General features: G+C 35.6%; 1 protein-coding gene across 1 annotated transcript in view; it reads right to left on the bottom strand.

Annotated features, from left to right (window-relative positions):
* Positions 1–20246, bottom strand: part of LOC130071748 (serine/threonine-protein kinase DCLK2-like) — a 50635-nt gene that overhangs the window by 10370 nt on the left and 20019 nt on the right. The window lies entirely within an intron of this gene.

The raw sequence follows: 20246 nt of genomic DNA, 5'->3' as shown, positions 1-20246 counted from the left end.
AGAGAGAGAGTGCGCGTGTGTGTGTGTGTGTGTGTGTGTGTGTGAGAGAGAGAGTGCGCGTGTGTGTGTGTGTGTGTGTGTGTGTGTGTGTGTGTGAGAGAGAGGGAGAGCATGTGTGCGTGTGTGAGAGAGAGTGCGTGTGTGTGTGTGTGTGTGTGTGTGTGTGTGTGTGTGTGTGTGAGAGAGAGAGAGAGAGTGCGCGCGTGTGTGTGTGTGTGTGTGTGTGTGTGTGTGTGTGTAGGCATATGTGGTTTATGAGACCAATTTTCAGGTTTACATACCAGCATTACAAGACCAATCGGTTTATGAGACCACTTTTAGTGACCTCGTAATTCTGAAATTTTTTATTGTAATAATTATTGACTAATAATAATAATAATAAAAAATAATGCTTGTATGTTTTCTACATTACTACTTGTGTTAATTAATGTATCTATTGCACTGTTATGACACTCCCTACCTTTTTTATAACCTTTACAAACACTGTCCTCTTAAACCATGATGTGTATGTGTGTACTCGGAACAGTGCCCCTGTAGGTGGGAATTAGTATTGCAAAGTATACACATTGGCGCCAAATTACACACACATTAGCGCCAAATTAACGCAGGTTGTTTACGGCAGAGAAGATTTGCAGCGCTTCAGTGAACAACGCAGCAGCTGGATCTATGGTGAAATAGTAAGTACTTGATAATATCTTCTTCTTTTTTTTTTACATAAATATGAAATCCTTGATTCCTCAGCGTTAGTTTCAGTTGTCAAATGTTTATTTGATGTAATTTAATCACTTAAACTGTAGTAATGGCGCGTGAGAGGAGCACTGCTTGTAGAATCAGCTCTGAGACGCAAAGATGATGTAGATCGCAACGAATGTGGTAATCATTAAAAAATACAATTTAAATTAAATATATCGTTGTGAAATAAAGTGGCCTTGGGCAGAGCACACTGCTAAAAGGTCATTGCGTCTAATAAGAAAATACTTCTGCGATATATATTTTCATAGTTTATCAAAGTTCAAATAATACGTTACAGTAGATCGACATCGGAATAAGCCCAATCTCCTCTAATGTCGCTGTCTGTGCGGTCGCGGCGGTCTGAGCGGGAGAGCTGGCAGGTTTAGCCGGCTGAGGTGCACTCCTAACACGAGGAGTCACGGCCTTGAGACTGGAGCTATTTTCTCACCCAAACAACTGCCGCGAATTTCACGGACGAGGAAACATTAAAAGCATTATTAGACGGTTTACAAGGCTGCATTATATGTTAAACCCATTTAATTATTATTAAATTATAATAAAGCATAATGCTATTGTGAATTAATAAACCCTATGATTTAAATAAATATATGCAATGCAGGTTTATACAGTATGCAATGTAATTATTTACATGCGTTACGTTACGTGTGTGCATGCCAGAGCAGCTCTGTTCACAATAAGTTAACTTACTCTGCTCCTCACAAACTTATCAGTGTCGCTTTTAGTTATAATTACTAACTTTTTAGTAAAGTTTTCTGCCATTAAGCAGCTCTCTAGTGTGGAGCCATAGCTAATGATAAAAGCTTTTTTAAATATTTAACATCATAATAGTGAATATTTAACATCAAAATGTTTGTAGTATTATTTTTATTTTTGTATTTATAGTGTTTATATATAATATTAATATTATTAATATTAATATTATACTGTTTATCTGTAAAGATTGACTTGATGATATTTTGTAGTGATACTGAGTCATCGGATCAGAGGACCAAATCCTCTAAAAGATGCAGAAATCAATGTAAAGCTGGGTAAGGACAACGACGTAATAACCGGAGATATATAAATCCTGTCAAAGGTAAGTTTTTTTTTCCTTTTTTTTTCATAAACCTTAGCCTATCTATTAATTAGTTAGTCGACTTCTATTATACTAGATACACAATGTTCAACCAGAAATACAATCTCTTGACGTGTACAGTGTAACATGCATGCCTTGGATAATCTAATAATGGAGTATAATACATTTCAAAATAGATCAAAGTGTCAGATCTAACCACAAAGAAGATGGAACCTAGGGTGTACTCACAGTAGATGATCTGATCTGAGCTGTGCCCGAGCACGTTTGACCCCCAGAGCCCGGTTTGTTTGACTAGTGTGAGGCCATCCTTAAAAATATTAGATCCTACTAGATATCTAATAGATAATACTAGATATCAACAAAAGTGGATTTTCAGAGGAAACAAATAGATTACAATTACTTTAGAATTCACAAAATAACAGTTGTTAATAACAATGTAATACCTAGGAGTAAACATGTTAGGCCCTGTCCCATTTCTCCCCCCTTAAAACTTTCACTTGGTTTTGAGTGCCCTCGAAAGTAAAGTCCCCTCAACGAGGGAAGTGGAGTTGAAGATCTTTCCCTATGAAATGGGACACCACTATATGCAAATTAGCGCGGCAATCCTCAATACGTCACGCGCAGCGTCAAAGTGTCTGTCTACTACTTCTACTACTATTTTCATTCATAAAATTGCCGGTTCCAGTTGTTGTGTTGCCTGTTGTGTGGGCTGTTTTCGTTTATCTACATCTGATGAATCAACAGAGAAGACATGTGGAATATAGAAGACGCATTTCCGGTAATTTTGCCATATATTTGTTTGTATCTGATCGTTTAGAAGCGCACACAAAACCCAAAGTTTGCTTGTCTAACGTTAGTTGCAATCCGTTTCCGAACGCGCGCGCGCCGCCATGGGAACCGGGGCAACGTCTCTTGCGCGGATCATTGTGCTTTTAGTAGCTGTTTTTACCAACAACGTCCCGCAATTTAGAAACCGCAGACACTGCACTTTACAACAATCACCGATTGTGCTCAGTGCTGATTCTGACGTTAGGTTTGGGTTTAGAGAGAAATGACAGCGCGCTGTGAAGGGAAGATGATGCGCTAGACGAACGCGGCTAGTTTTGAATAATTTTACCTCACATATCTTCTTTTTATAATCCTTGGAAGCCAAAATCGAAAATAAAATTAGATTAACTAACTTACCCAGATCAGATGTATATTTAATTTGCTTTTGAAGCACTCGGCAGATATCATATGAACATCGTCAGATAGCTTCGTGAAATATTTTCTAACATTAGTGTTGAAAACTCAACAGTCCATTGGATGTGCATCAAACTAACATATTCCAACATATTTCGACATTTTAACATGCGTATTTGCGAAAATATACTTAAAATAAAATTGTTCCTTTCCAGCGGTGTCCGCCATCTTAGTTGAAAAATTTGACCGGCTCGCTGAGTTCGCAAGGTATCCTGGGTAATTTCATCTTCCACTTCGTTTTAAGCCTGCATCGGACCGCACTATGTTTTGAGGGTTGATTTTAATGGCAGAATAGCACTCCCCCTTGCTCTTTGGAGTATTGGGACACCCTACCCCTACACGAGAACGCGCAAAAACAAGGGTTAGGGCAGAAATCTAGGGTAAGGGGAGGTATTGGGACGCAGCCTTAATGTGTTACATTAACAAATGCATCTAAATTTAGTTTTTCACCGATGTCTAGGGGCTGTTTACACCTGCCCACTAAATGCGTTTTCTCAATAAAGGATAGCTATCTGATTTATCAAAACGATCCATTTACACCTGATCACATACATTTCTTTTTGCGGATATAAATCCGATCTTCAATTCCCGCGCTATATGCAGATTTAATGGAGTGCACGTTGCTTTCGGTGATGAGATGCATTTTATTGATCATCAGCTAAAATGTCAAAATCAAAGACTGCAATAGGAGAGAGAACGTAGCCTACGTTTGTATGTAGGCCTAGGCAATTTATATTCACAATACTTACTAAAATATAACTAATATTATTTTATTGCATTTGTATTAGTTGTTTGAAGAGTTTAAAAAAAATCGGTCTGTCTTAACGCAAGTTTACAACCGACAAGTCGGTTGGACTAAAAGGGAAAATAAATAAATAATTGGGTCGGTCCTAAATTGACAGGGTCGGTCGGGTTACGGCAAACAAGAATATTTTTAAGGATGGCCTGATTGCTTACACACCTATTCATCTAAATCAGTGGTTCTCAACCCTGTCCTGGCGTACCCCCAACACTACACTACACTACATGTGATAATGAGCTGATGAGTTTAATCAGGTGTGTTTGATTAGGGAGATAAGGAAAACGTGTAGTGTTGGGGGTACACCAGGACAGGGTTGAGAACCACTGATCTAAATGCAGGGCTCCAGGTGCACAGGTGCTACTGCCCTTAAATGTTAGTCCTAAATAAATGTATTTAATACTTATAATTAGGTTGGTCTTCTTTTCTGTTTTTGGTTCATAATATAAAAAAAATGTGTATGTTTGTATAAGTGAAGTACTCTTCAAATGTGTTTTGGTCAAAGGCAGGGTAGGTGATTTGGTTCAAAAACATTTTTTGTTATGCTGGTTGAAATTCTCTTCACATCCTGATAGCAAGCACTAAGTTAAGTGGTTTAAATGTATTTATATCATCTGTGGATGGAGTAGAACCATAAAATGTCTGTCTAATCAAAATGCTCGGTCTAGGGATGGAAATTATCGATTAATTCATTAATCATTCATTTATTGACCTTATCGATCGATTAACGATTAACTGATAAGCGGCTATTTTCCTGAGAATGTACATTTCTCACGGTATCAATAGTGTCTTTAACATAAAAAGCAAAATATTGCTTATATACTGAATAAAAATGCATGTTATATTGCTCAAATGATGTTTTATTGTAACAGTTGGGATACGGTACAGAATGGCATTTATGTAGTTTAACAAAATAAATTATGCACAGAAAATTAAAATACATAAAAAATAATTGTGCACTGGCTCACCTGTTGCAAACATTTGGCTTAGCCTACACTATATTAAGCCTACATATAATAATCTATCTGGTAAACTACTTGTATGAAAAACTTGAATCAGTAGCAGCAGCACTTATAATCCCCCTTGGTCTGAGAAAGGTAACAGTAAGATTACTAGACCTGGAAATAGGGCTGTCGCGGTGAAGGAATTTCCCTTGCGGTAATTTTGAGTGGCTCAATAGCGCGATATGCGGTATTACCGCCATTTATTTATTTATATTTATTTGTTGCTATAAATACGTGTTATGATGTGGTCAGCATACACAAAAACAATGTAACCAATGTAACCGAAACTAAACAGCGCCTCTGCGCATATTTCATTTAGGTCGGGGTGTGTTTGCCACAACACGTATCGTGAAAGGTTCCTTTATTGTTCAATATAGGGGAACATCTTAGAAAAATGGAAGTTGAAAAAAACAACAAATGATTATACATACTACTTCAAAAACAGAGGGTGTGACTACTGGTAAGTAGACTGTATTTTGCTCTATGTAAATTCCTGTGCATCTTTTGAAATGTGTTTCTCAACCCTGAAACCAAATACCACACACAGTTTTGGGGCAGATTAAAATGATTACCAATTATGTATTCCTTTCTAGAGCATAACTTTAGTGAACATTTGTAACAACTACTTTTTTTTTCTCATATAGCATTGATGCCTCCTCTGATGACGGTTCACTCTGGAGAAGCCAAATGGCAAAAGCCAAATGGCAAAATGAAGAAAATTGAACTGGAAGGAAAGCCTCATCTTTGTTTATTTACTGTGAAAGACATCAATAAGGGTGAAGAGATAACCTATGATTATGGAGGACATGACTTGCCATGGCGTTCTCGCTGTGGGCAGAAAACGTGCAAGGTAGAATATTTCCAAAAGTTATTAAAAAAATTATACTATTATCATCCAGTTGCTTCAGATTTCTTTCAGATTGCTCCTTTCTCCTTGTTTCTGTCTTCCAGCTTGTCCATGAGCCTGACGCTCCAGCCTTGACAGGAAGTGAAGTCACATCTCCTGAAGAGGTTTGTTAATACTTTTGACAATTAAGTTTCACACGCGTTATAACATGATCTTAAGTGAAATTATGTTATTGCTACTAAATGTGATTTAGCTGTACACTATTGTTAAAAACACTTGTGTGTGTTAACCGTACCATGAGTAAACCATGAGTAAACACACACAAGTGTTGTAAAAAAGTGGTCTACCGCTAAGTAGCATACAATAGTCATATGAGTCCTCATAAACGGAATAATGTCCTCATAAACCATGAGTAAACACACACAAGTGTTGTAAAACAATAGTCTACCGCTAAGTAACATACAATAGTCATATGAGTCCTCATAAACCGAATAATGTCCTCATAAACCATGAGTAAACACACACAAGTGTTTTAAAACAATAGTCTACTGCTGAGTAACATACAATAGTCATATGAGTCCTCATAAACCGAATAATGTCCTCATAAACCATGAGTAAACACACACAAGTGTTTTAAAACAATAGTCTACTGCTGAGTAACATACAATAGTCATAGGAGTCCTCATAAACCGAATAATGTCCTCATAAACCATGAGTAAACACACACAAGTGTTGTAAAACAAAAGTCTACTGCTGAGTCACATACAATAGTCATATGAGTCCTCATAAACCGAATAATGTCCTCATAAACCATGAGTAAACACACACAAGTGTTGTAAAACAATAGTCTACTGCTGAGTCACATACAATAGTCATATGAGTCCTCATAAACCAAATAATGTCCTCATAAACCATGAGTAAACACACACAAGTGTTGTAAAACAATAGTCTACTGCTGAGTCACATACAATAGTCATATGAGTCCTCATAAACCGAATAATGTCCTCATAAACCATGAGTAAACACACACAAGTGTTGTAAAACAAAAGTCTACTGCTGAGTCACATACAATAGTCATATGAGTCCTCATAAACCAAATATTATCCTCATAAACCATGAGTAAACACACACAAGTGTTTTAAAACAATAGTCTACTGCTGAGTAACATACAATAGTCATATGAGTCCTCATAAACCGAATAATGTCCTCATAAACCATGAGTAAACACACACAAGTGTTTTAAAACAATAGTCTACTGCTGAGTAACATACAATAGTCATATGAGTCCTCATAAACCGAATAATGTCCTCATAAACCATGAGTAAACACACACAAGTGTTGTAAAACAAAAGTCTACTGCTGAGTCACATACAATAGTCATATGAGTCCTCATAAACCGAATAATGTCCTCATAAACCATGAGTAAACACACACAAGTGTTGTAAAACAATAGTCTACTGCTGAGTCACATACAATAGTCATATGAGTCCTCATAAACCGAATAATGTCCTCATAAACCATGAGTAAACACACACAAGTGTTGTAAAACAAAAGTCTACTGCTGAGTCACATACAATAGTCATATGAGTCCTCATAAACGGAATAATGTCCTCATAAACCATGAGTAAACACACACAAGTGTTGTAAAACAATAGTCTACTGCTGAGTCACATATAATAGTCATATGAGTCCTCATAAACCGAATAATGTCCTCATAAACCATGAGTAAACACACACAAGTGATGTAAAACAATAGTCTACTGCTGAGTCACATACAATAGTCATATGAGTCCTCATAAACCGAATAATGTCCTCATAAACCATGAGTAAACACACACAAGTGTTGTAAAACAATAGTCTACCACTAACTAACATACAATAGTCATATGAGTCCTCATAAACCAAATAATGTCCTCATAAACCATGAGTAAACACACACAAGTGTTGTAAAACAAAAGTCTAATGCTGAGTAACATACAATAGTCATATGAGTCCTCATAAACCGAATAATGTCCTCATAAACCATGAGTAAACACACACAAGTGTTGTAAAACAAAAGTCTAATGCTGAGTAACATACAATAGTCATATGAGTCCTCATAAACCGAATAATGTCCTCATAAACCATGAGTAAACACACACAAGTGTTGTAAAACAATAGTCTACTGCTGAGTCACATACAATAGTCATATGAGTCCTCATAAACCGAATAATGTCCTCATAAACCATGAGTAAACACACACAAGTGTTGTAAAACAATAGTCTACCACTAACTAACATACAATAGTCATATGAGTCCTCATAAACCAAATAATGTCCTCATAAACCATGAGTAAACACACACAAGTGTTGTAAAACAATAGTCTACTGCTGAGTCACATACAATAGTCATATGAGTCCTCATAAACCAAATAATGTCCTCATAAACCATGAGTAAACACACACAAGTGTTGTAAAACAATAGTCTACCACTAACTAACATACAATAGTCATATGAGTCCTCATAAACCAAATAATGTCCTCATAAACCATGAGTAAACACACACAAGTGTTGTAAAACAATAGTCTACTGCTGAGTCACATACAATAGTCATATGAGTCCTCATAAACCGAATAATGTCCTCATAAACCATGAGTAAACACACACAAGTGTTGTAAAACAATAGTCTACTGCTGAGTCACATACAATAGTCATATGAGTCCTCATAAACCGAATAATGTCCTCATAAACCATGAGTAAACACACACAAGTGTTGTAAAACAATAGTCTACTGCTGAGTCACATACAATAGTCATATGAGTCCTCATAAACCGAATAATGTCCTCATAAACCATGAGTAAACACACACAAGTGTTGTAAAACAATAGTCTACCACTAACTAACATACAATAGTCATATGAGTCCTCATAAACCAAATAATGTCCTCATAAACCATGAGTAAACACACACAAGTGTTGTAAAACAATAGTCTACTGCTGAGTCACATACAATAGTCATATGAGTCCTCATAAACCAAATAATGTCCTCATAAACCATGAGTAAACACACACAAGTGTTGTAAAACAAAAGTCTAATGCTGAGTAACATACAATAGTCATATGAGTCCTCATAAACCGAATAATGTCCTCATAAACCATGAGTAAACACACACAAGTGTTGTAAAACAATAGTCTAATGCTGAGTAACATACAATAGTCATATGAGTCCTCATAAACCGAATAATGTCCTCATAAACCATGAGTAAACACACACAAGTGTTGTAAAACAATAGTCTACTGCTGAGTCACATACAATAGTCATATGAGTCCTCATAAACCGAATAATGTCCTCATAAACCATGAGTAAACACACACAAGTGATGTAAAACAATAGTCTACTGCTGAGTCACATACAATAGTCATATGAGTCCTCATAAACCGAATAATGTCCTCATAAACCATGAGTAAACACACACAAGTGTTGTAAAACAAAAGTCTACTGCTGAGTCACATACAATAGTCATATGAGTCCTCATAAACCGAATATTATCCTCATAAACCATGAGTAAACACACACAAGTGTTTTAAAACAATAGTCTACTGCTGAGTAGGGATGCAGCGATTACCGGATTTCACAATTAACCGCGCTTTAAAACGTCACGGTTAATTAATCGTAAAGACTATGCTACACCGAGTGTTCTGCAAAGTACGGAACTTTTGCACCTAACACAAAACGAAAACAAAGTTACACCAGCGGTGCACCAGCTTAAAGTGCCGTGCTCGTCAACCACTATGGCAGAGGGACTAAGCAGCGACGCTCGATTTCCACCGAAAAAACAACTTAAGTGCGTGTTCACATATCGCGTCTTTTGCGCGCTCAAGTTCGTTATTTCAAATGTATGCGCGCTCATAATGGAAGCGTCGCGGTCGTTTTTTCCAAGCGCGTCCGCGCCGCATCGAGATAAAAACATCTCTACTTTTCAGAATGCCGCAAGTGCACCGTTGGTCAAGTGACAAGAACTAACACAGCAATGACAGACGCCTCCGAAGCGCAACCGCCCTAGCCCTTTGGAAAAAGGAGAACGCGGCGTGCAACTTTCAGCTTTCAGTGCAACGTAAAAAAAAAAACAATAACAAAAAAACAGCGGAATATTTTGGTTACGCAAGTCTGTGGAAAACCGAATGTGACGTGCTCTCAAGAGTTTCAGTGAACATTTAACTTAATATTCTATTGCTTTCTCCTGTCTGTGTTGAGTAAATGTTAGGATTTGTAGTTTTAATATGCCCGGTGTAAAACACTAACATAAGATCATGTAGACTTCTAGGACTACCAATTAACTGCATTTCAGTTATTAATAACACTGCATGAGAGATGTTCTCAGTTTCTTTCTATAATTTTTACTTAAACTTCAAACAAACAAACCAAAATAATGAGATTATAATAGATGATTTTCTAAAGGCACATGTAAAATTTGGATTAATAATTTAAAAAAGAGTATTAAAATAAGTACAATAATATTGGTGGATAACATTTGGACTATATTTTTTTTCTTTTAAAAGAAATACATAGGCCTAATATTTAGCTTGCATTTAATTCAATAGAGCCAGCCAAATACTTTGTTTATTCTTATTTTCATTGGGATTTATTATCCCTTTATTTATGTTTTTAAGTCAAATACCAACAAGATATTGTTTCCATGTTATCAAGTTTTCTACCTCAGGTTGAAAATAAATTTAGAACAAACTAAAAACGTAATAATTTTGTGATCTATTTCAATCAAAGAGTCCTGCAGCCTTTGACTTAATTTGTTATTTTTAAAAGAAAAATGCTGGATGTTTACAAAGCACTTCTCTTTAATTCCAAAGGAAGAGATTGATTATTGTTTGCCATTTTATAATTTTGTACTGTGTTGTGGCAGCAATAAATAACACATTAAAATCTAGTGCTGAGTGTTCATGTGATATTATACATTAGTAGTGTTGTGAAATTAATTGATGCATAATAATCGTGATAATCGTTAAACCGTGATTATTTCTCAGACAATAATCGTACTTAGAAAATCTGTAATCGTTGCATCCCTACTGCTGAGTAACATACAATAGTCATATGAGTCCTCATAAACCGAATAATGTCCTCATAAACCATGAGTAAACACACACAAGTGTTTTAAAACAATAGTCTACTGCTGAGTAACATACAATAGTCATATGAGTCCTCATAAACCGAATAATGTCCTCATAAACCATGAGTAAACACACACAAGTGTTGTAAAACAAAAGTCTACTGCTGAGTCACATACAATAGTCATATGAGTCCTCATAAACCGAATAATGTCCTCATAAACCATGAGTAAACACACACAAGTGTTGTAAAACAATAGTCTACTGCTGAGTCACATACAATAGTCATATGAGTCCTCATAAACCGAATAATGTCCTCATAAACCATGAGTAAACACACACAAGTGATGTAAAACAATAGTCTACTGCTGAGTAACATACAATAGTCATATGAGTCCTCATAAACCGAATAATGTCCTCATAAACCTTGAGTAAACACACACAAGTGTTGTAAAACAAAAGTCTACTGCTGAGTCACATACAATAGTCATATGAGTCCTCATAAACCGAATAATGTCCTCATAAACCATGAGTAAACACACACAAGTGTTGTAAAACAATAGTCTACCACTAACTAACATACAATAGTCATATGAGTCCTCATAAACCAAATAATGTCCTCATAAACCATGAGTAAACACACACAAGTGTTGTAAAACAATAGTCTACTGCTGAGTCACATACAATAGTCATATGAGTCCTCATAAACCAAATAATGTCCTCATAAACCATGAGTAAACACACACAAGTGTTGTAAAACAATAGTCTACTGCTGAGTAACATACAATAGTCATATGAGTCCTCATAAACCGAATAATATCCTCATAAACCATGAGTAAACACACACAAGTGTTGTAAAACAATAGTCTACTGCTGAGTCACATATAATAGTCATATGAGTCCTCATAAACCAAATAATGTCCTCATAAACCATGAGTAAACACACACAAGTGTTGTAAAACAATAGTCTACTGCTGAGTCACATACAATAGTCATATGAGTCCTCATAAACCAAATAATGTCCTCATAAACCATGAGTAAACACACACAAGTGTTGTAAAACAATAGTCTACTGCTGAGTCACATACAATAGTCATATGAGTCCTCATAAACTGAATAATGTCCTCATAAACCTTGAGTAAACACACACAAGTGTTGTAAAACAATAGTCTACTGCTGAGTCACATACAATAGTCATATGAGTCCTCATAAACCAAATAATGTCCTCATAAACCATGAGTAAACACACACAAGTGTTGTAAAACAATAGTCTACTGCTGAGTCACATACAATAGTCATATGAGTCCTCATAAACCGAATAATGTCCTCATGAACCATGAGTAAACACACACAAGTGTTGTAAAACAATAGTCTACTGCTGAGTCACATACAATAGTCATATGAGTCCTCATAAACCGAATAATGTCCTCATAAACCATGAGTAAACACACACAAGTGTTGTAAAACAATAGTCTACTGCTGAGTCACATACAATAGTCATATGAGTCCTCATAAACTGAATAATGTCCTCATAAACCTTGAGTAAACACACACAAGTGTTGTAAAACAATAGTCTACTGCTGAGTCACATACAATAGTCATATGAGTCCTCATAAACCAAATAATGTCCTCATAAACCATGAGTAAACACACACAAGTGTTGTAAAACAATAGTCTACTGCTGAGTAACATACAATAGTCATATGAGTCCTCATAAACCGAATAATATCCTCATAAACCATGAGTAAACACACACAAGTGTTGTAAAACAATAGTCTACTGCTGAGTAACATACAATAGTCATATAAGTCCTCATAAACCAAATAATGTCCTCATAAACCATGAGTAAACACACACAAGTGTTGTAAAACAATAGTCTACTGCTGAGTCACATACAATAGTCATATGAGTCCTCATAAACCAAATAATGTCCTCATAAACCATGAGTAAACACACACAAGTGTTGTAAAACAATAGTCTACTGCTGAGTAACATACAATAGTCATATGAGTCCTCATAAACCGAATAATATCCTCATAAACCATGAGTAAACACACACAAGTGTTGTAAAACAAAAGTCTACTGCTGAGTCACATATAATAGTCATATGAGTCCTCATAAACCAAATAATGTCCTCATAAACCATGAGTAAACACACACAAGTGTTATAAAACAAAAGTCTACTGCTGAGTAACATACAATAGTCATATAAGTCCTCATAAACCAAATAATGTCCTCATAAACCATGAGTAAACACACACAAGTGTTTTAAAACAATAGTCTACTGCTGAGTAACATACAATAGTCATATGAGTCCTCATAAACGGAATAATGTCCTCATAAACCATGAGTAAACACACACAAGTGTTGTAAAACAATAGTCTACCGCTGAGTCACATACAATAGTCATATCCTCCTGGGACCCAAGAATAGACTTTTGTCCACTGTAGTGGACATTATATTTTAGTGAATTTCTCTGACATCATACATGTCACATGACACAACCTGGGTGTCCTGTAAAGAGCGCATTCAGGACTTTTCAGAGATACCAAATGTTTGGAGGTTTCACCATGAAAACAACTTCTCCTTGGTCTTTAAAAATGTCTGACATTAATTTAGTGATCAAATGTAGCATTCTTATGGAAATATGATAATATAGTGTAATTATAATATAAATTGGACTACTTTTCAAATTGTATTTCATAAAACAACATCTCAGGAAAATGTTAAGGGGTTTAAAAAAAAAAAACTTTCTGTTACAGAACAGGGCATTGATTTCAAACGTGTCCACTGTAGAGGACATCAGGACTAAAATCATGTTTATCAGGCATTCTGGGAGACACAACAAGTGAATATGGAAATAAATTATACATCAATATTCCTATGAAATGTTAGATATTATTATTAAAATGTTGCCAATTATTACTCCAATTATTACCCTTTATTCTTTCATTAAATGTTGCTCCCAGAACACATTAATGTGCAAATTAGATACAGTGTATAGATACATTGCATTGAATGGGAATATTAACTTATGGCCATTCTACCCACATATTGCAAAAAGTAAAATGGTGTATCAATTCATTCCATTATTTCTTTCATAACATAGTTGAGAATAATCTTTATACAAATTTTGGTTGAAAAAATCCTGAAACCCCTAAATGTATTGGTGATTGAAAAAAAAATCCCATTGTTTTTGCCTATACATATAATTTCATGTCATTTTATTTTTTAAACAACTTAGTCCTGGCGTCCACTACAGAGGACATAGCATAACGTATGAATAAAATATTATTTTATATATATGTTTTTTTACCATTTGTTTATTGTGCTCTAAACAGTGTGATGACATGGAAAAAAACTAAATTCAAAAAACTTGTTTTTTCTGGGTCTCAGGAGGATATGAGTCCTCATAAACCGAATAATGTCCTCATAAACCATGAGTAAACACACACAAGTGTTGTAAAACAATAGTCTACTGCTGAGTCACATACAATAGTCATATGAGTCCTCATAAACCAAATAATGTCCTCATAAACCATGAGTAAACACACACAAGTGTTGTAAAACAATAGTCTACTGCTGAGTAACATACAATAGTCATATGAGTCCTCATAAACCGAATAATGTCCTCATAAACCATGAGTAAACACACACAAGTGTTGTAAAACAATAGTCTACTGCTGAGTCACATACAATAGTCATATGAGTCCTCATAAACTGAATAATGTCCTCATAAACCTTGAGTAAACACACACAAGTGTTGTAAAACAATAGTCTACTGCTGAGTCACATACAATAGTCATATGAGTCCTCATAAACCAAATAATGTCCTCATAAACCATGAGTAAACACACACAAGTGTTGTAAAACAATAGTCTACTGCTGAGTAACATACAATAGTCATATGAGTCCTCATAAACCGAATAATATCCTCATAAACCATGAGTAAACACACACAAGTGTTGTAAAACAATAGTCTACTGCTGAGTAACATACAATAGTCATATAAGTCCTCATAAACCAAATAATGTCCTCATAAACCATGAGTAAACACACACAAGTGTTGTAAAACAATAGTCTACTGCTGAGTCACATACAATAGTCATATGAGTCCTCATAAACCAAATAATGTCCTCATAAACCATGAGTAAACACACACAAGTGTTGTAAAACAATAGTCTACTGCTGAGTAACATACAATAGTCATATGAGTCCTCATAAACCGAATAATATCCTCATAAACCATGAGTAAACACACACAAGTGTTGTAAAACAAAAGTCTACTGCTGAGTCACATATAATAGTCATATGAGTCCTCATAAACCAAATAATGTCCTCATAAACCATGAGTAAACACACACAAGTGTTGTAAAACAATAGTCTACTGCTGAGTCACATACAATAGTCATATGAGTCCTCATAAACCAAATAATGTCCTCATAAACCATGAGTAAACACACACAAGTGTTGTAAAACAATAGTCTACTGCTGAGTAACATACAATAGTCATATGAGTCCTCATAAACCGAATAATATCCTCATAAACCATGAGTAAACACACACAAGTGTTGTAAAACAAAAGTCTACTGCTGAGTCACATACAATAGTCATATGAGTCCTCATAAACCAAATAATGTCCTCATAAACCATGAGTAAACACACACAAGTGTTGTAAAACAATAGTCTACTGCTGAGTAACATACAATAGTCATATGAGTCCTCATAAACCGAATAATATCCTCATAAACCATGAGTAAACACACACAAGTGTTGTAAAACAATAGTCTACTGCTGAGTAACATACAATAGTCATATGAGTCCTCATAAACCGAATAATATCCTCATAAACCATGAGTAAACACACACAAGTGTTGTAAAACAAAAGTCTACTGCTGAGTCACATACAATAGTCATATGAGTCCTCATAAACCAAATAATGTCCTCATAAACCATGAGTAAACACACACAAGTGTTGTAAAACAATAGTCTACTGCTGAGTAACATACAATAGTCATATGAGTCCTCATAAACCAAATAATGTCCTCATAAACCATGAGTAAACACACACAAGTGTTATAAAACAAAAGTCTACTGCTGAGTAACATACAATAGTCATATGAGTCCTCATAAACCAAATAATGTCCTCATAAACCATGAGTAAACACACACAAGTGTTTTAAAACAATAGTCTACTGCTGAGTAACATACAATAGTCATATGAGTCCTCATAAACGGAATAATGTCCTCATAAACCATGAGTAAACACACACAAGTGTTGTAAAACAATAGTCTACCGCTGAGTCACATACAATAGTCATATCCTCCTGGGACCCAAGAATAGACTTTTGTCCACTGTAGTGGACATTATATTTTAGTGAATTTCTCTGACATCATACATGTCACATGACACAACCTGGGTGTCCTGTAAAGAGCGCATTCAGGACTTTTCAGAGATACCAAATGTTTGGAGGTTTCACCATGAAAACAACTTCTCCTTGGTCTTTAAAAATGTCTGACATTAATTTAGTGATCAAATGTAGCATTCTTATGGAAATATGATAATATAGTGTAATTATAATATAAATTGGACTACTTTTCAAATTGTATTTCATAAAACAACATCTCAGGAAAATGTTAAGGGGTTTAAAAAAAAACAACTTTCTGTTACAGAACAGGGCATTGATTTCAAACGTGTCCACTGTAGAGGACATCAGGACTAAAATCATGTTTATCAGGCATTCTGGGAGACACAACAAGTGAATATGGAAATAAATTATACATCAATATTCCTATGAAATGTTAGATATTATTATTAAAATGTTGCCAATTATTACTCCAATTATTACCCTTTATTCTTTCATTAAATGTTGCTCCCAGAACACATTAATGTGCAAATTAGATACAGTGTATAGATACATTGCATTGAATGGGAATATTAACTTATGGCCATTCTACCCACATATTGCAAAAAGTAAAATGGTGTATCAATTCATTCCATTATTTCTTTCATAACATAGTTGAGAATAATCTTTATACAAATTTTGGTTGAAAAAATCCTGAAACCCCTAAATGTATTGGTGATTGAAAAAAAAATCCCATTGTTTTTGCCTATACATATAATTTCATGTCATTTTATTTTTTAAACAACTTAGTCCTGGCGTCCACTACAGAGGACATAGCATAACGTATGAATAAAATATTATTTTATATATATGTTTTTTTACCATTTGTTTATTGTGCTCTAAACAGTGTGATGACATGGAAAAAAACTAAATTCAAAAAACTTGTTTTTTCTGGGTCTCAGGAGGATATGAGTCCTCATAAACCGAATAATGTCCTCATAAACCATGAGTAAACACACACAAGTGTTGTAAAACAATAGTCTACTGCTGAGTCACATACAATAGTCATATGAGTCCTCATAAACCGAATAATGTCCTCATAAACCATGAGTAAACACACACAAGTGTTGTAAAACAATAGTCTACTGCTGAGTCACATACAATAGTCATATGAGTCCTCATAAACCGAATAATGTCCTCATAAACCATGAGTAAACACACACAAGTGTTGTAAAACAATAGTCTACCACTAACTAACATACAATAGTCATATGAGTCCTCATAAACCGAATAATGTCCTCATAAACCATGAGTAAACACACACAAGTGTTGTAAAACAAAAGTCTACTGCTGAGTAACATACAATAGTCATATGAGTCCTCATAAACCGAATATTATCCTCATAAACCATGAGTAAACACACACAAGTGTTGTAAAACAAAAGTCTACTGCTGAGTAACATACAATAGTCATATGAGTCCTCATAAACCGAATATTATCCTCATAAACCATGAGTAAACACACACAAGTGTTGTAAAACAAAAGTCTACTGCTGAGTAACATACAATAGTCATATGAGTCCTCATAAACCAAATAATGTCCTCATAAACCATGAGTAAACACACACAAGTGTTGTAAAACAAAAGTCTACTGCTGAGTAACATACAATAGTCATATGAGTCCTCATAAACCGAATATTATCCTCATAAACCATGAGTAAACACACACAAGTGTTGTAAAACAAAAGTCTACTGCTGAGTAACATACAATAGTCATATGAGTCCTCATAAACCAAATAATGTCCTCATAAACCATGAGTAAACACACACAAGTGTTGTAAAACAATAGTCTACTGCTGAGTCACATACAATAGTCATATGAGTCCTCATAAACCGAATAATGTCCTCATAAACCATGAGTAAACACACACAAGTGTTGTAAAACAATAGTTTAAAGAAAAAAGAAACGTAACACTTATTTCCTAGTTCTGAACACTGTTTAATAGGTTTAATTACGCAAGTCAAATGCTTACATATATTTGTATTAGTTCAACCACGGAACAAGTTCTGGTTAAAAGGCACATGACTTAAAAATGGTAGTCAGCAATGCTAACAATTTAACATCTTGTTTGTTTTTAGTCTCAAGCAGAGGAAAGCGGACACCCAAAAGACCATGGACAAAATTTGAAGTGAATGAAGTAATGCGTCACTTCAGATCTCACATTAGCAAAGGTCACTTGGCTTTAATGAGAGAATGTGAGGTGTGCAAAAGGTGTGAGCATCCAGTGCTAAAAAACAGGACAGTTCAAAACATCAGAGACTTTGTTAGGAACCGAGGGCTTACCTTTAAGCGCATGGAGTTTAATTAATGACAAAAGTGACAATGAGTCACAATGTTCTGAACGCGATGTTATTGTTTTTAGAAGTAACGTTTTGTAATTCCTGTCACTAAGTGAAAATGTTCTGAATGTAATGTTATTGTTTTTAGAAGTAACAGTTTTTTTAATTCCCGTCACTGTACTCTATAAACAGAAGGTCTTGTTACACTACATGGTGGGCATGGTTTAATTTTGTGGTGTTGTATTCATGTATTCATAGTCTGTTTATATTACCCTGTAGGTATTCTGATTACCATTGTTGGTATTATCATAGATGTATTCATGTATTCATAGTCTGTTTATATTACCCTGTAGGTATTCTGATTACCATTGTTGGTATTATCATAGATGTATCCATGTATTCATGTCTCCATGTATTCATGTCTCCATGTATTCATGTCTTATTTTACCTTGTAGGTATTTGATTACCATTGTTGGTATTATTATAATTGTTAACTAAGGTCATATATGGTGTGTATTTAGGATGTGTTGTGTTTTGTTTATGTTTTTTGTAGTGCTGGGCAAGTTAACGCGTTATTATCGCGTTAACGCATTTATTAATTAATGCCGACAATTTTTTTATCGCGCGTTAACGCAGAGGTTTTTTTTATTATTATTTTGAAAGTCCGTTGCTCACTGCCTCTGAATACACATAGGCCTACAGTCAAACCATGATCATGGGAGGGGTGGGATGTTGGTCAGCCAGCAAATAACCCACCCAAACAAGCAGTGGAGAGGCTTTGGCAGGTTCTCTCAGGTGAACAGAAAGGGAGACAGCGCTCCGCGAGTGAATGACAGGCGCTCTATGGATAGTAACCATGGCACCGGCTTCTGTGCGCTACGCAGCTGTAGCCTTTTTAACTTAAATTAAAATTATACATAACTTTACCTGATAGGCCTGCGTTTAGTTTAGCGGGGATGCTCTGCCATGTGAATTCCCTCCTGTTGATGTCCTGATAACTATTTAGATTCTGGAAACTCACAAACAGCGAGCCGAGGATCAGCCTCTCTTCCAATGATTTGTGCTGCGCGTCGTGTACAAAAAAGTTAGACAATTCAACTTCTGCAACGCGCGGGCGCGTGCGTGAGGCGAGCATGAACGCAACAGTTTCACAGGAACGCACCCGCTTGTCGCTGCACCTGTGCTCGACCACTTCACCTCACTCTAGGCTGATTTATACTTCTGCGTCGGACTTACGCCGGAGCCTCTACGCTATAGACAACGCGTTGGTTTTCATTTATATATCTGCGTCGTTGTCCGCGTTGACGCGCAATTACACATGAGGGAGAGTGTGAAACCCGGGGAGCGGTTCTAGCAATCACAGCGCTTGCGGTACGCGTAGAATTGACGTTACATTTTTGGAGAGATGCACGTCAGGGTACGCGCGCTACACAGCTACGGCGTGAGTTCGATGCAGAAGTATAAATTGGGCTTTATCTCTGTTTAATGTAATCTTACGTGGGAAACCATGGCATGCCATGACCAAACCTAAGCTGCTATCAGAGAAGTAACGTTGGTCGACTTATATCTGTAGTCGTGATCATGACCCTTTGACTACATAGACTGTTTCTGCTGCTCCCTGATACAAGATACCTGTTCAGAAAAAAACACACAAGAAAACTGGACTCTTTTAACAAGCTAGATAAAAGGTAATGCCCTGGCAGTGGCAAATAGCTTTGTTTAAATATTTGATTTGATTACATT

The sequence above is a fragment of the Rhinichthys klamathensis genome, unplaced genomic scaffold, assembly GCF_029890125.1.
Source record: "Rhinichthys klamathensis goyatoka isolate OS25496 unplaced genomic scaffold, OSU_Roscu_1.1 h1tg000454l_1, whole genome shotgun sequence".
Classification (NCBI taxonomy): domain Eukaryota; kingdom Metazoa; phylum Chordata; class Actinopteri; order Cypriniformes; family Leuciscidae; genus Rhinichthys; species Rhinichthys klamathensis.
Note: the sequence above shows the minus strand (reverse complement) of the source record. Positions and strands in the feature narration are given on the sequence as shown.